This window comes from Protopterus annectens, chromosome 8.part0 (genome assembly GCF_019279795.1).
Source record: "Protopterus annectens isolate FY-2018-M chromosome 8.part0, PAN1.0, whole genome shotgun sequence".
Classification (NCBI taxonomy): Eukaryota; Metazoa; Chordata; order Ceratodontiformes; family Protopteridae; genus Protopterus; species Protopterus annectens.
Window position 1 is genome coordinate 34,561,794 of NC_056741.1, and position 17,662 is coordinate 34,579,455.

Sequence of the window (17,662 nt, forward strand, 5' to 3'; positions counted from 1 at the left end):
TACAGTGTCTTTGCCATCAGTTATTGTTTTTGAAGTGCTGTTTAGCAGGAAAGCTCACTACTTCAGATTATGAAAAAGAGTTACGTGACAATAAGTCAGGTCATTTGTCTTAGCAATGACTCTATTCTTAGTCTCGCTAGGTGGTTCTAAGAATATCAGCAAAAAACTGAAGGACAAGAAAATATAGCTCATTCTTCCTTTAATTCTCCTGGGCATATTTTTGCAGGTTAGCACTACACTGAAAATAAAAACAGATACAGCATACTTTATTGGTTCTGTATTAAATTAGCCTTATTAGCAATAATGTGAATGTTTAATAATTCTGGCTAACATAAGCATGGTTACTTTTGAAAACGTTATCTGGCCTCACAAAGATCCAATATTTGAGTACATCAGTTTTTTATATGAAGTGATCCTGCTTCTCTGTGTATACGAAGTCATAGCTGTGAAAATGCTTTCCTTTTTTTTTGGACTTGTAGCAGCTAAATGGCAACCAAACAGAAATTTGGCATATTTTGAACTTTCCTGCATTAGTGATGCATTTGTATCAATATAAGTTGTTATTATTTACTAATTTGTTATACTCCAAAATGGTCTGAAATGGGGCTGTCATGCTGCATGATTTTCTCTTTTACAGTCAAGGCTATATTGCCTCTCTGATGTCATTTTATATGGACAGAGAGAGACAACCCTATGATGAGAGGATCACTACTGTAGTTCTCTCTCGTTCTAGCTCTCTCTCACTCTCTTTCTCCCTCTCTCTCCCCCAGTTTTTTTTTTCAGCATTGGACTGTCTTTTTTATTACTATGCTTTGTTTTTTTTATTAGTGGTCAGCATTTTAAGGAACTTTTAAAAATAAGACGTGAAAAAGCAGCTGAGTTAGTCGCTCTTTTAAAACTAATGACTATATTTCACTGTCCAAGTGTGAGAAATACAATGTGATTGATAGGTTTTACTAAAAATTAGTTGACTTTTGTAATACAGAGAATTATGATTGGGTTTCTGATTGTAACTGATCTATTATGTGTCTGAGACATAGAAACCAAGAAACTCACCTCAAGAGCAAAGCTCAAGAGATGAATATTAGCATCCGTTTGAAGAACACATAATATAGGATTGTGATCAGTGATATCTGATTTTAATTGATGGAGCTTCCACTGCTGTCTGCATTAGCAGTTAAAAAAGTGTAGGGGAGCAAAGTGTTTACAGAATTTCAAAGCATTTGAAAGCTGATAAAACTCTTTATTGCTGTCGAACAGGCAGCAAGGAGAAATAGTGTCCATCTGATGAACAAAGAGCTGCTAGACACTTCATTCCGCTACACTTTTTATTTATAAGTGTGATAGAGTGATGTTCTAAAGCTTTTAATAGCTACTTTACCATCTGTCACTGTTCTTTGCTGGCCAACAATATCCCTCATTCATCCATAGCGTGGGACCTGATCACACCATTTCTTAGTGGTGTTTAACATCATTGTCTTTTTTCCCAGTACTGGATCATAATTTTGACAGTTCATGTACTACACTGTAGTTAGAATTAATGTTTTTCATGTTAATTATCCCTCCTCCAACTCACTGATCTGTTTCATCTAAAGGCAGCATATAATGCAAAAATGCTGTGATAAACACCATAAGAACATGACATGCACCTTTAACAAACCGGTAAAAAATAAAACTGCCAAAAGTACTGAAAATATGACCACCGGCTGCAGGACAGTTCCAGAAAAACAAAAATTTAATCCACAAAAACAGTGCAAAACAATAAAGTAAGTGTTTCCATCTTGCTTCTATGCAAGACTTCTTCAGACAACTAGAACTTGTGGAAAATACATCTATTTAAAGTGTCACATACTCCAATCAATTAACTTCGAAAATCAAAAGCAGCAAAATATTTAAAAAGCATTTGAATATAAATACTAAATAAATAAATATGTGATAAATATGCTGTAAAAGTACAAAAACAGCAATAAAACTGACCAGGTGTTCTTCTTCTGGCTATTCCCAGTTAGGGGTCGCCACAACAGATCATCTGTCCACTCATGATTGGCAGTGGAGTTTTACGGTGTCGAGTTGCCAGCCCGGTGCCCAAACTTCCACAGAAGGCACACACACACACACTCACACCTAGGGCCAGATTAGAGTGTCCAATCCACCTACTGCATGTCTTTGGGATGTGGGAGGAAACCGGAGCACCCAGAGGAAACCCACGAGACCACAGGGAGGACATGCAGACTCCACACAGAAGGCTCACCAGCTGAGAATTGAACCAGAGAACCTCATGCTGTGAGACGACAATGCTAACCGCTGCACCACCGTGGCCGCCCTAAAACTGACCAGGTGTTAACATACTAAAAATGACCTTGCAAAGATGTAGAAGTTTTAAAATGCTATACAAGTTAATGTTTAAAATGCCAACCTGCTAGGAGCCTAAACCTAATAGTAACTAAGCTGTCAAGTGAATATCAATGTTAAAAATTACAAAAAATTAATAAGCATGTATATAAGAACATAAAAACATATATACAAATGAACACGAAAAAATATTTCCACTACATCCTGGAATTCGTGAAGTGAAAGGTGTTTTTTTAAAAATTATTAGGAAAAATATAAACAGGTTATGATGAATCACCTCTGCAAACTCTTCAACTTTAATACACATGCCAAAGAACACAAATCATTTAATCCTGGTAAATTATAGTCATTAAATTGTATTTGCCATAATAATGCACAGATTTCTAGCTTTAGAGAAAGGGGGCCTCCTCTGGGGTCTTGGTTTATTTGGTCTATAACCCTAAACTTAAAACTGTGCTGAGGGTGTTCATGCGCATGCTTAGCCAGTGCGTTCTCCAGTTTCAACTTCTTAATACTATAAACGTGTTCATAAACTCTTTCCTTGAATCTATGATCGGTCTTACCAACATAGAAACAAGGGCAGAGACAGAAAGTGGCCAAACAGACCACCCCGTTAGTGGTGCAGTTAAATCTTCTATTGATGTTTTGCTTCCTGCCCTTGATGGTAAAATTGTTACATTGTTACCAACCTCCATAAATCTGCATTGGGAGCAACTCCTGCATTTATACATGCCTGGAGCTCTCACAACTAGGCTCTTACCCTTCTCCAATAGACTTTTAAGGTTCAACCCTCTTCTATAGACTATTTTAGGTCTTGACTCGAGGGTGGTATTAAGGTCTGTATCTGAGCTAAGTAAGGACCAATTTTTATACAAAATTTGTCTCACTGCATTAGCGTCAGTACTAAATGATGGGGTAAATGTCACCTTAAGTGAATTTACTCCATTAGCTTCAATGTGTTCGAGAAAGGACATCGAGGTGTTGTGAGGTTAAATCTGGGGATGTCATCATTTTCGGCATCAAACATTATGAACACATTGTCCAAATATCTAGTGTAGTAGTAGATGTTAACCCCAAACTCATTGTTGTTGTTAAACACTGAGTGTTGCTCCCAATGGGCCATCATGAGGTTGGCAAAGCTAGCCCCACAAGGAGAACCCATTGCAACACCCGTCTTTTGTAAAAAGTACCTCCCTTCAAACATAAAGTTATTGTTGGTCAGGATTAAATCCAAAAAAATTTTGAAAAAGTTCAATTTCTCTTGCTGTACTACCCCTATCTAACATAAAATTGGAAACCCATTCAATTCCTGTATCCACAGGTATAACAGTATAAAGGTCCTTAACATCAATGGTCAGGAAAACAATGTGGTCTTTGTATTCAAGGCCATTAATGTTTAAGAAGGACCAGGAATCTTTGCAAATATGGTCCACCTGTTCTACTAATTTCTTCAAGATTGAATTAACATACTTAGCAATGGGATACGTGATGGAATTTCTTCCATTCACAATGGGTCTGAGGGGTGGATCCTCTAAATTATTGTGAACTTTAGGGATTCCAAAAATGATGGGTGTCAATGGGGCCAAGCAAGACAAATAATTATACAAGTCCAAAGAAATTCTTGATTCTATAAACAAATCATGTAAACAAACCCTCACTTTCTGCTGTGCTTTGTTCATTTCATTCATTGAGGCTAACATATAATTATCTGTATTTAACAATTTCAGCATACGATCTCTATAATAAAAACTCATCGAAAAACACAAGGCCACCTCCTTTATCTGGTTTAACTATCCTATCATTCTGAAAATGCAAGGAATTCAACCTGTCCCAGTTGTGTTCATTGAAATTCAATAATTTACTAGAAGGTACATATCTACTGTTATCTAAAATGTCACGTAAATCAAGTTCACAAACATGTTCAAAAGTTCATAGGTTCATAGGGTCATACTAGGCTATCTGCCCTAGGGCATTTATAAGCCTAGCCAGAGTGTGTTTGGCTTTCGCCACCCATTTTAAATTAATTTTGCTATGCCTTTTTTTGAGGTTAGTATACTGTGCCTCTGTCTAACAGTGACACAGAAGTGATAGCCGGGGTAAACCTACGATCTCCCATCCACTCATCAAGATTCCTCTTGAAGAGAGAGTCAATGTGGGACTCTGCCTAACCTGGACTGGGATTTTATTCCAGAGTGAAGGGAGCCTCTGGATTATGAATCTGTCCCTCCAGCATGTCCTATTTATTTCAGTGCTGAGGTTCAAGTCTCTCGAGCGCATAGCTCGATGGGATTTGGATTTTCTGAGGTGCAGCATGTCCATTAATTCCGGGTTGGACATGGCTTTATACGTCAGGCACAGATCGCCTCTGAACAGGCGATATGCCACTGAGTAGAGCTGGAGTTTCTTTAACCGGGCAGCATATGGCATCTGTTTGAGCCCTTTGATCCTCTTGGTGAGGTACTTTTGAGGTCTTTCCAGTTGCTGCAGGTGTCTGTTAAGGTACATCCCAAAAGGGGCATTGTACTCAATTATGGGCCTGATGAGGGATGAGTAAAGAGGTACGATGACCTCCCGTGATCTAGATGTGAATCCCTTCATGATTAGGTGGGCTATATAAAATGTTTTTCTAACCACTTTGGCCACGTGGTTGTCAAATGAGAGATTGCTATCAACTTGGGTCCCCAGGTCCCTAATGACTTCTTCTGTACTTAATGGATTACCACCTATGTGGTAATTTGTGGGCACTTTGTTTTTGCCAAAGGGATGACTATACACTTTTTGGCGTTTAGCTTGAGGCCATGGCTCTGGCACCAGTTGTCTGTTTCTATGAGGCCCTTTTGGAGGATGCTTGTGTCGGCTGGAGAGTTGATTATGGCACCCAGTTTGCAGTCATCTGTGAACTTGGTCAGCCACAGTCCTTCCGTGTTGGCCTGTACCGCCGAGAAATATATACTGAACAAGAGAGGTCCCAGGACTGAGCCTTGTGGGATGCCACTTGTAACTGGTTTGGAGTCTGACATGGCTCCAGCAATTCTAACCATGTGGGTTCTGTCCTTGAGCCAGTTTGCAACCCATCTAGTGACATAGGGGTTTATATTTAAGCTGGTGAGCTTATCTATAATGCCCGAGTGGGGTATTGTATCGAAGGCTTTTGCGAGGTCCAGGTAGGCTGTGTGGACCACCTTCCTCTCATCAATGGCCTTGGTGACTTTTTCAAAGAAATCGACCAGGTTTAAGAGGCAGGATCTGCCATTAACAAAGCCAAAGTGGGAAGGATCCAGTGTCTGTAGGTCCTCAATATCTTTATTTATGAGGTCCATGATGATCCTTTCCATAGCTTTGCAGACCAAGCTAGTCAGGCTTATGGGGCGATAGTTTCCAGGATCCGTTGAGGTACCACCTTTGTGGAGAGGGACCACTGTTGCTGTACGCCACTCTTTGGGTACATATCCTGTAGTAAGGCTAAGATTGAACAGTAGTTTTATGTTTGGGTTTAGCTCTTCTTGGAGTTCATGTAGGACGCAGCCCGGGACACCATCTGGTCCCATTGATGCTGTGTTTTTTGCTTTGGAGAGGGTGGCTCTTACCTGAGCATCTGAGATGTCAGGGGGGGCAGCACTCTGTTGGGATAGATATTTGCCCTTTTGGTGGGGAGAGGGGGGAGAAGTTTGCACTGAACCTGTCAGCTAGGATGTTGGCAATGTCTGTGGGCTCGGTGTATTTTTTGTCATTTTGGACTAATTCTGATCATACTCCCCCTCCTTTTGTGGTTCGGTCCAAGTTTTGGAGCCGAAAAGCATGGCATGAGGTATAACCTGGTAGTGCTGGGGTGCTCTCGGGAGCCTTGAACCAGGTTTCTGTTACTGCACAGATATCGATGTTCTCCATGCTAAGGAGAGTTTCTAGTGCATGCATCTTGAGGTTTAGACTTCTGGCATTGAGTAGCATTACTCTTAGTTTCTTATCCCTTGTGATACCTATGGAGGTGGGTTTGTCTTTTGAGCCTTGCCTAAAAAAGTTAGCAAGGCAGGGGGTAAAGGTGGGTTAAAAACACTAGGTACTCTACATTCCTTGTTTACCATAGGTTGATTCTTAAACATATTCTCTAAATTTAATTTACGTGTAAAAAATTTTAAATCAATGATCGTCCTAGCTAGATTTGACCTCTGATCAGGGACAAACGTCAAACCTTTGGCAAGAAGGGCAGCCAAAGGTGTGTTCACTGCCATACTAGAATAGTTGAAAATTTTAAAGTCATGGTCAGTGTTGAACACAATACTTTGTGTGCTGGCTGGTATTAATTCTGCCAGAAGCACCAGCTAGATTGTGACTAGCCAGAACAGTAACTACCTCTGGGTAGACCAATTCACCCTCGGACCCTTCACATTCACTGGTCTCGGGTTGTTGGTCGAGTTGGTTTGGAAATGGCCTCGGCTGTGAAAATTTTGAGAATTGTTCTCATGATGTTGGGGGTTGTTAACAGCAATAGGTTCCTCATTAGGGGAAATAAAATCCCGGTTGTTGTTCCCTTGATTGGTGGTGGTAACAGAACTCCTGGACGTGTTCTTATTACGATTGTTGTTTCTTAATCGGCTGTTCCAACTAGAGCTCTCAGGTTGTTGCTCCCATGACTCACTGGTAACTTTGACATAGCTACATCCTGGGGACTGAATGTGTGGTCTGCCGGGACATTAATTAAGCTCAATACCATGAGAGTGAGCAGAAGGGTTAAGCAGGTGTTGGTTTGGGGTAAGCCGATCCCTTATTATAGTTATTGTTATCCCTTTCCAATTTTTTGTTTTTTGCAGCTTTTAACTTAGATATTTGTCCATTAATGCTTGAAAAAATTTGGTCATATTCATACTTACAGCTATTAAAATCCGGGTCCCTTTTAATGCCTTGATCTAATAGCTCTATCTCTTCATTCAGTTCCTCTATGATATCTGAATAATGCTTATTGTATAGCTCTATCAGTTCCATGCCATGCTTGTCAAACAGGCATAAAAGTTCATGATAAAACACAGAATTGCCTACCAGACCTATTGGAAAATGCTAGGATCTCAACCCTTTAGGTACCTGGTGTCTCTGTAAACATTCCTTAAAGTAGGCAATCTCAAGCTGCAATTTTTAACCTTTAAGAAGCTTGTTGTCAAACATTTTTAATTTGTCTACAATGTTGAAGTTAGCCATATCACCAGGCTGGTTATTCTTTGAGCAGGAACTGTTACTGCTCAATATAACAGGCTCGTTCAGCCAATGTTTAAGATCAGTACCAACAAAAGTATTCAAAGCAAAATCTGATTGGGGAACTCTTATGTCAACATGGGTTCCTGAATGGTTGCTAGAATTTACATTAGCAGAGGTAACAAGAGCAGAAATAGGTTTGTTTTTCTGGAACTGTCCTGCAGCCAGTGGTCATGCTTTCAGTACTTTTAACATGACATGCACCTTTATAGAAAATGCAATGTAGACAAACTGCTAAATGAAATACTAACAGAAGATAAGGACAGTAAGATGAAAACAGTCTTCCTTCGATATGCACTCTTAGGGTTTGATTAAAGGGAAAGTCAATTAATTTGAGATAACAAAGTAAAATAAACTAATGTGTGAGTAGACCCTTCATGCTTAGTTATATCTGAAAACTGTGCTGCAGCCCTTGTTTTTGCAGCTCCAGGCTGCAATATTAATCACGGAGTGATGCTTATAATCTGTGATAAAGTACATTTAATTACCCATGTGCAAGAGACATTTTAATATTTGCCTTGTTATAATCAATCACCTAAACCTATTTGTCTTGTTATAATCAATCACCTAAACCTAATTACGCTGCACATCCTTGTTGACATGTTGTGAAAGTGGAAAGACAATTCAAGAGTTTACAAATAGATAAGCAGTAACATTTAAACATCCAACAAATATTATAATTATTACATTATTTTTTTTGCATGTGTCACTTTTAGTGATGTAATACAGGCAAGAGAAATCATTTTTTGGGAAAGAAAAACTAGACATTTGGATGAAAGTCCATTTTAAAAGCAAGCTTTCTAAGTCTATATGTCATCTGTCTTGGAGTAACATGTCTGCAGGTTTCATCTAACACCAGACACTACATTGCAGCGCAAGTTTTTTGAAGTCTTATCATTTAAGATGGCATGGAGAGACGCCTCCTGAAGTATGCATCAGTTCCAAATCCTTGTTCTGCTAATTTTGACAGAAAAGACTGCATCCTGTATGCTGGTAGATATCTCTGTCTAGGTCAGATCAGCCGCTGAACCATTAGATTTGAATTTGGCTTTGTATGTGTTTCCTCTACCGGTACAGATATTTTACTGTGGCTTTTTTCGGGGTTCATTCTGCCCTTTTTCTTTTCTTATTTTAACTAAATTTCTCTGAATTACTTTCTGATTACAAGTCTTAGTAAGAAGAAAAAAAGTAGAACTTTTTCTTTTTCTTTGCATTATTTTCCCAGTCATGCAATTGTTTTAGTGGCTGTTAGACATGACCATCCATTGCTGGGATAGTTATTGTGGCTGAAGTGGCTACAGATACATTTCTCCAGTGGTTCCATCACTTTTTGAAGACTTGGCAGTTTAGTTCACACATTGTGGGGTTTTGCCACTTTTATTTTACAACATTGCTTACGAGACATTAAGCACTCAATCCGGCGTAAATGATTTATTATGTTTTATGTGGGAGATCAAAAAGACACACAATTAGGGGAAAGACAGCCTTCTCCAACTTTCTGATCTCTATATAAGAATATTTGCCTGATTGTAGTATGAATCCACCAATTAAACAGATTCAGTGTGTCAGTTCAGCTGTCATTCTAAGTGCTGGAACAAAATAGAAACTAGAAACATAGCATATGACAGATTCGACTAGCTTCATGAATACTTGTGTATAATTATACAGTAATTAATATAAATAATACTTCATGTGAACAAAATCCTCCCCTTCATCAAGAAGTTTTATACTCAATCAATTTTATACTCAGTCAAATTTCAAGTTAAGTCAGTTGCTTCAACAGTTATTGCTAGAATAATATCCAGTCCAGTATATTATACATTCAATTTAATAGTCTTTGAACATCATAAATACTATTTAAAATTTTCACTGTACAAATTATACCTCTATCTCACCTGAACTCACTAATGCGCTAGTTAGTTGCATTTTATTGCTAACACTGTGTGATTTTTTTTCCTTGTACATATTGCTTCACAAGCTTGCACCATAACTTATTAGATTTAATCACTTTATCTATCTGCTAAGCATTTTTCTAGTTCTTTGCATAACCAGTAATATGTATGCAAGCATATAGCATAATAATCATATATGTTTCTTACATAAACAGTAAGATAAGGATTGCTTATCTTCAAAGGTTTCTGAGTGACCCCTGTTTCTATTATATTCAGACCCTTTGTGGAATGTATATTGTCACTGCTCTTCATATAATGGACATTTTAAGAAAACATGAGTGAGATATTCACATGAACAAATGTCTGTACTTTTTCACCACTTTTACTATTTTCCCATACATTTCTTTCTCGAATCTTATCTTAATTCTCTTTCCTTTAACACAGTGACACTTAGGTGGCATGGATGATATTTAAACTCTACACCTACCTCCAAAATGTCATAGATAGATGACACCACTGCTACAAATATGAAGGTGGATATCACTAAGGGAGTTGAATTCCACTGCTAGCAAATGGCTGTCAAGAAAGGTCACAAATGGGTACCAGAGGGATGGCCCTCTCAAATCATGCCACTGGTATCCAGCAGGTTAAAATGAAAGAAAATAAATAGAGGTTCTAAGTCTAACAGATAACCATCAAAATGCAACCAGGCTCAAAGGGCATAAACAGAATACTCAATGTTGTCCTGGGTATGGGTTTCCAACATCCACACCAAAAAAAGACTGCACATGGGTTACCTGTAGAACTGAGTCTTTGGCATAGGATCCGGGTCTTTTTCACATCTCACTGAACCACAGTGTCTTCCACTGCCCTTTATCCATGTTAACTACCTTTCAAACAAGTTATGATTTTGACACACACACACACACACACACACACACACACACACACACACACACACACACACACACACACACACACACACACACACACAATTACCAGAGAAAGATGGCAGAAGTCTTCAATTCTCCCCAGCTTTCTTCCCGGGACAGTAGTACTGACACTACTCCAGACAGGGCTAAAGCCTCCACAACTACCTGTTCCTGTTGATTTAGTCAAATATAAAATTAAGTATATTAATGTTTTCACTGGTAGTAGGCCCAGACAATCTAGCTAAGTAAAGATGGTAGCCACAGCTTGTTAACCTACAGTGATAAATTATAACTATCATCTCAAGATAATAAACAATAATATATATATATATATATATATATATATATATATATATATATATATATATATATGTGTGTGTGTGTGTGTGTAAAATACGGCACAAGAGCTTAAAGTGAATAAATAAACTTTAGTTAACAAGAAGACAAACATGCAGAGGAATAAGAAAGTGCACAGAGAAAATCAAAATAGCATTCAACTATACTGAACAGGCTGTATATAAAAATCTGATTTACATATGATTAAATATTCTAGTTATCTCCTATTAAAAAGTACTGCACATAACTACTTCTCCTAAGTCAGAAAAATAAAAGGTACCTCGGGATATGAGAGGAGGAGATTGGGAAACTGCTCTTAATATCAAAGAATTGATGTGGCAGCTGAAATTAAATGCAACAAAGTGTCCAGGATTGAATGATGGGGTTAGTTTAACTAGTATCCTTAAAGCTAAAAGCAACAAGTTATAAGAGGATTTTTACTACTATTCTCTAGTCCCACAAATTGAGCAGGACAAATTAAATAGTATTTTTAAAGATTTATCTTATTTTAACATGTGATTTTAATGGTTAGCATATTTGCACATTATACACTAAATATTTTTTAGTGTATTTTTTGTATGGGACTTTTTTCTTTTAATTATATATATATAAAATTATTAAATTATTCCCATGCAGGATGCATATTTTATTCATTTAGCAAGATACATATAGTAACTTGAGTTATATACATCATATTTATATCATTTCTGTGTTTGTTTAAAAACTGATGTTTGGGAGTACCTAGTAGTTATTGCATTTTTGCACAACAGAGGGGCATTATGATATGAACTGGCTGCTCATTTTTAAATTTGTTATTAGCAACGTAATTTAATTTTTATATTTTACAACTTTTTCTTTTATTAGTGCTAATTTAGAAATAATAAGAAACAATATTTCATGGTGAAAGATTTTAAATGTGATTTTAAATGTTATTTAACGCATTCATTGCTGATAATGGTCCCATACAATGCAATGGGACCTTTAAAAACTGTGTGTTAATCTATCTTAATCACTTAATTAATTCTAAACAATTATTTAATTTTGTGGTTGTTTAAACGATATAAAAGCACTGCCCTGCAAAGAAATTGTTACAAAGCGCTTGTGTTTGATGTTTGCTGTTATTTGCTGTTTGGATTAAAGACGTTTTACGGAAGATTTCCTTGGCTTGCTATTTTGGCTTTACCTAATTTTTTGAAGCTAACATCACAGCTTTTGTCATTTCAACTATTGGATTTTACTGCCAGCAGAACGAAGGGTTTTTGGTCATCCGTACTGTTTTTTACTTGTTTATTTTCTGCTCTTTCACTAGTCAGTTTGATTGATGGCGGAAGACCTATCCTCTCCTGTTTTTGCTGACACACCCCTTTTGCTTTTGAAGGAACCGGATGACACGCCGGTAACAAGGAAAGAGCTAAACCAGGTTTTGGCTCTTTTGACTCAGCTAAATAATACTTTGATGAACGCTAATGGTTCCAACAGCTGTAATCAGCAGCATGGTAAAGACCAACACGATATCCAGAAATCCGGTTATTGTGGACCATCCTTCGGTTACTCCTTCTGGCAATACAGTGACTAGTAGAAATGACTCTTCTTTTTATTTGGACAACAATTTTAACTTTAAAGCGTGGACTGAGCAGCAGCCCCGCTTTAAAACAGGTACTTTTAATGTTCAATTTGAGCATTTAGAAAACAAATTTGAAATCTTTAAAAATAAGTTATATTTCTCAACTTGAAATAAATTATTTAAGTGAATGCATAAAGAAAGGGTTGCATTGTTTAAATACTGGTTCTACTTTACACTCCCAATTAACTGAGTTGTTCAATAAAACCGGCATAGAAATGTTAAAATTGATGATAGATGATTATGCTAACAAGGGAAATTGTATTTTAAATGAATTGAATGCTTTACATGAGAATATTATTAAGGATGATAAATTTACAGGATTTAAGAAAAAAATACAATGATACATTTAAGGAAGTTGATGAGCACTGCTTTAAGGTTCTGGACAGAAAGGCAAAAAAGTTAGAAAGAGATCTTATTGAATATAGTGAAGGAGCCCCAGGGTCAAGAAAAATTCAAATTTTGAGGAAGTAGGAACTAGGGAAGCGCAGAGTGTAAATGATGGTTATGACCACTCTGACATAGCCAGGAGAAACAAAGGGTGCTAACAATGTTCAACAGGGTTTTCATATTCCCCAGGGCAGACCACGGGTAAAATCAAATCACTTTCAACAGAATGTTTGGGGGAAAAGGCGCTAATTAATGGAAATTATTCAGCATGTAACGACATCAAAAGTTCAGTTGTGGTCAGTGAAGAAGGAATCTGCAATATTAACAGTTTAAATAATTTTACTATTTATAACTACACAGATATGCAGATTACTGAGCCTTTTTTTGAATTATTCACTAAAGGACTTCAATTTGTTCCAGATAAAAGAAGTTATTTACCTAAACTTTTAATTGAGCTGAAATTGTTCATAAGAAACCTGAATTTAGCAGTTTTCTTTAAAAACCAAGATGTGTATGATCATTCACTTTCTAGGAGCAGTTTATTTAATCCTCCCACTCACCCCAAATTAAAAGTGTTCGAGGAACTAACTAAGAAAATTTTGAGGGACAATCTTACAAATAGGCAAAATACACATCCCCCTAACTTCCCTTATAGATTACAAGTAATAGTAAATAACTGGGTAATGAAACCCGATAAAGGAGGGGGCATTGTATTGATGCAACAGTTGGAATATGACAATTACATCTACAACCTGCTACAGGACACAAAAATTTATGAACCTATCTCTTTGAATGAATTAAACATTGCACTTTGAAAGGTCAAATTTTATTTATACGACCTATTAATACAAGGTTTTATAAATGAGAAAACATACAATTATTTATTTGTTTCTAAACCAAAAACACCTATTTTATTTGGCATTCCCAATGTGCATAAGAGATTGACCAAATTTGTAGATTTCCATTTAAAAATTATGTAGCTGGACTGAAACACATCTGAATTTTTAACTAGCCTAAATCAGGATATGGATACATGGTCATCCCCATGATTGGTGAAGCAATAAGCAAGGACAATGGTTTAATCAATACAATACTTGAGTTTATGAGAATAGTTTTAATATTTTTAATGGGAGTTTTCAACATATACAAACATATAGTTTTACACAAATGGGAAGTAGAATTTATTCATTCTACTGAATGGAGAAAGTACATTAGTTTCTACAAGAGATTTCTGGATGACATTTGCATTTTGTGGTCAGGTTCTAGGCAACAATTTTCCAGTTTTATGGATTATTTGTCCAAATCTACGAGTTTTCTTCGTTTTACTTATGAAATAAATGACAACACCTTACACTATTTAGATATAAGATTAACCAAGAATTTAAACAACATTGGCTTTGCTTCTTTTTAGGAATACTGCAATTCTTACTTACACTTTGATAGCTAAAAAGGTATTATCAAGGGACAAAGCTTCTAGAATGTGCAGTACTAATGAATTATTCCGAGTTCCTTAGACATTTATTTTCAGAGGATACCCTGCTGCATTTTCAAACCATATTAAATGAAATTTTGAATAAAAGGATCAGTATTTCCTCCACTACTAGGTAAAAACAGCAATTCAAGAAGCAAGATGTTTTACAGGAATTTGGATGCAATATTTATTGAAAACACTATAAGAAATCTCTGGCCTATTGTTTCCTTGCAAGATGAATTTACAAACATTATTCCAAGCAAAATTTCTTTTTAATTTGAAGGGCATTTTTGAACAAAAAGTAAGCAGTAGTGACAAAGGGCAGGAATATGCCACTGTTAAAAAGAAAGGAACTTTTCCATGTGGTAGATGTCACCAATGCCCATTTATTATCAATACTAATCAGGTCCATATCTCCTCCTGTAATATTACAGTAACATCTAAAGACCACTTCTCTTGTAATTCAGCTGTGTGCCAATATGTCTATTTTTGATGTAAATGCAAGTGTCGCAACAAGTTATAAGAGGATTTTTACTACTATTCTCCAGTCCCACAAATTGAGCAGGACAAATTAAATAGTATTTTTTAAAGATTTATCTTATTTTTAACATCTAATTTTAATGGTTAATTATATATAAATTATTAAGGATGCATATTTTATTCATTTAGCAAGATACATATAGTAACTTGAGTTATATACATCATATTTATATCATTTCTGTGTTTGTTTAAAAAATTTTTATATTTTACAACTTTTCTTTCATTAGTGCTAATTTAGAAATAATAAGAAACAATATTTCATGGTGAAAGATTTTAAATGTGATTTTAAATGTTATTTAACGCATTCATTGCTGATAATGGTCCCATGGTCCCATGGGACCTTTAAAAACTGTGTGTTAATCTATCTTAATCACTTAATTAATTCTAAACAATTATTTAATTTTGTGGTTGTGCACTGCCCTGCAAAGAAATTGTTACACTTGAAAAGCCTGTTACCTGTGTTTGATGTTTGCTGTTATTTTGGCTTTAATTTTTTAAACTAACATTACAGCTTTTTTCAACTATTGGATTTTGTTTTTACCAGAAAAATAAAAGCATACAGCAGATAGCACTTGCATTAATTTACCAGGGTCTGCCAAGCAGACAAAAACAAAGACCAGTCTGAAATATTTATAATTTTTTCTTCAGACAGAGACAACTTTATTTCATTTCTACAAAATAAAATACATATTTTATTTGTTTGCTTTTCTAACACAAACGTAACTAAGACAGTTCTTCCATGTGTAAAGGACAAGGACTTAATTAAATCACCCCAGGAAAAAAATAGAATGTGCCAGTACAGAAAATCTTATATACATTCCTTAATTGTCTGCATTTTAATGCCTGTCTTCATTTAACAGTTCTAGTCAGTATTTCTTTGAAGAAGAATGTAATTGCATCTTATGATCCTTGCTTGCACAGGAGTTGCAAGTAGCTGTATTCTGCATTCCAAACAATAGGTTTACTAATTTCCCTTACTTCCATCTCCTTTTACATTTACAGAAAGAAATAGTCACATTGTTATGCACATTTCGCTTACCAAATGTGCTACTAGTTGGAAATTAAAAAATACATAACATCTTCAAACCAGTTTTCATTAGCCTGGTACTCTAATAGCACCACAAATACTACCAAATACTCAGTATTAATATTTTACATCTTACCAAACACAACTCCCTGACTACTTCATCTAATGCTTTTCTGCTTTTCTAAAACAAAAGTAACTAAGTAACTAAGACAGTTTTTCCACCTGTAAAGGACAAGGACTTAATTAAATCATCCCAGAAAAAATAGAATGCTCCAGAACAGAAAATCTTACATACATCGCTTAATTTATGGAACTGCTAAACAGCATGCCCCCACCACCACCCTGGCTTAAAATAATGCAAAACAACCCTGCTCCCTGGCTCAGTCCTACCACCAGGAAATTAATGAGGGATAGAGATAAAGCCTGGAAGTCATGGCTCAAAAATAAAACAGAAAACAATCAACAATATAAATACTTACAAAATAAAACAGAATGCCAAATAAAACTTAACAAGAAAGTTTATTACTCTAATGTGCAGAATACATGCTACAAAATCTAGACAAGTCTGGATCACCATATCTAAAAGACTACATCCTGGATCAAATGGACAATCAAACACCAATCCCCATTGTTCACCCGAAGATAGACCTAATGCTTTCAATTATCATTTTATCTCTAACATTCGTAAACTGCTTCACAGTGATACTCAAAACACATCAACCTCCTCTAACAATCTGACCACTCAGTCTCAACTGTCAGTTCCATTAATACTCAGTCTTTTTCCTTTAACCAGGATCCACCATAACAATCAAGAAGTACCTCAAACAAATAAATCAAATACACTTGTCCCAGATGGAATTACTGGTAATTTCTTAAAAATAGCAGCTAGCTCAATTTTCTTTCCAGTAGTCAGTCTCATAAATAGGTCTATTCAGGAACTGCATGTCCCAGCCTTCTGGAAGAAAAATCTCACATCATCCCACTTCAAAATGGAGGTAACTCCAATGGTAGATCTAACTTTAAACTCATTGAAATCTCACATCATCCCACTTCAAAATGGAGGTAACTCCAATGGTAGATCTAACTTTAAACTCATTGAAATCTGACATCATCCCACTTCAAAATGGAGGTACCTCCAATGGTAGATCTAACTTTAAACTCATTGCCATTCTCTCCCATCTTTTGAAATCCTTACAGAATACAAATCTTCTACCAACTAATAATCCCCCAATACACACAACATAGTTTCAGACTAGGGCACAGCACTCTTAAACGTCAGCAACACTATTAACCTAGCCAGAGACAAAGGCCAACTGGTTTCTGTCATGTTCCTGGTTCTGTCCAAGGCCTTTGATACCATTCCCCGTAGCCTTCCTCTAAAATAACTCTCCTCACTTGGCCTATCAAACACTTCAACCAATTGATTCTAAAGTTACCTTTCCAATAAAATCCAACTAGTTAACGGGGTTAATTCTTACTCATTCTTCATAGCCATAAAAACAGGTGTTCTACAGGTTCCATTCTAGGGCCCCTGCTTTCTAACATATTTAAAAGCACTCTACACTCTGCCAAATGTAAAGCAACCCTCACACAATATGCTGACAACTCCACATTAATCCATTCTTCTGTAATGTGATTACCCTATAACACCTCATACAACATGCCGATGAATCCACGTTAATCTGATCTGCTAGTAACATAATTATGCTACACCACCTCATAGAATATGCTGACTCCACATTAATCTGTTCTGCTAGTAACATAATTACATTAAACTGTTCTGCTAGTAACATGATTATGCTACAACACTTTATACAACATGCTGACGACTCAACAGTAATCGCTTCTGTTAGTAAC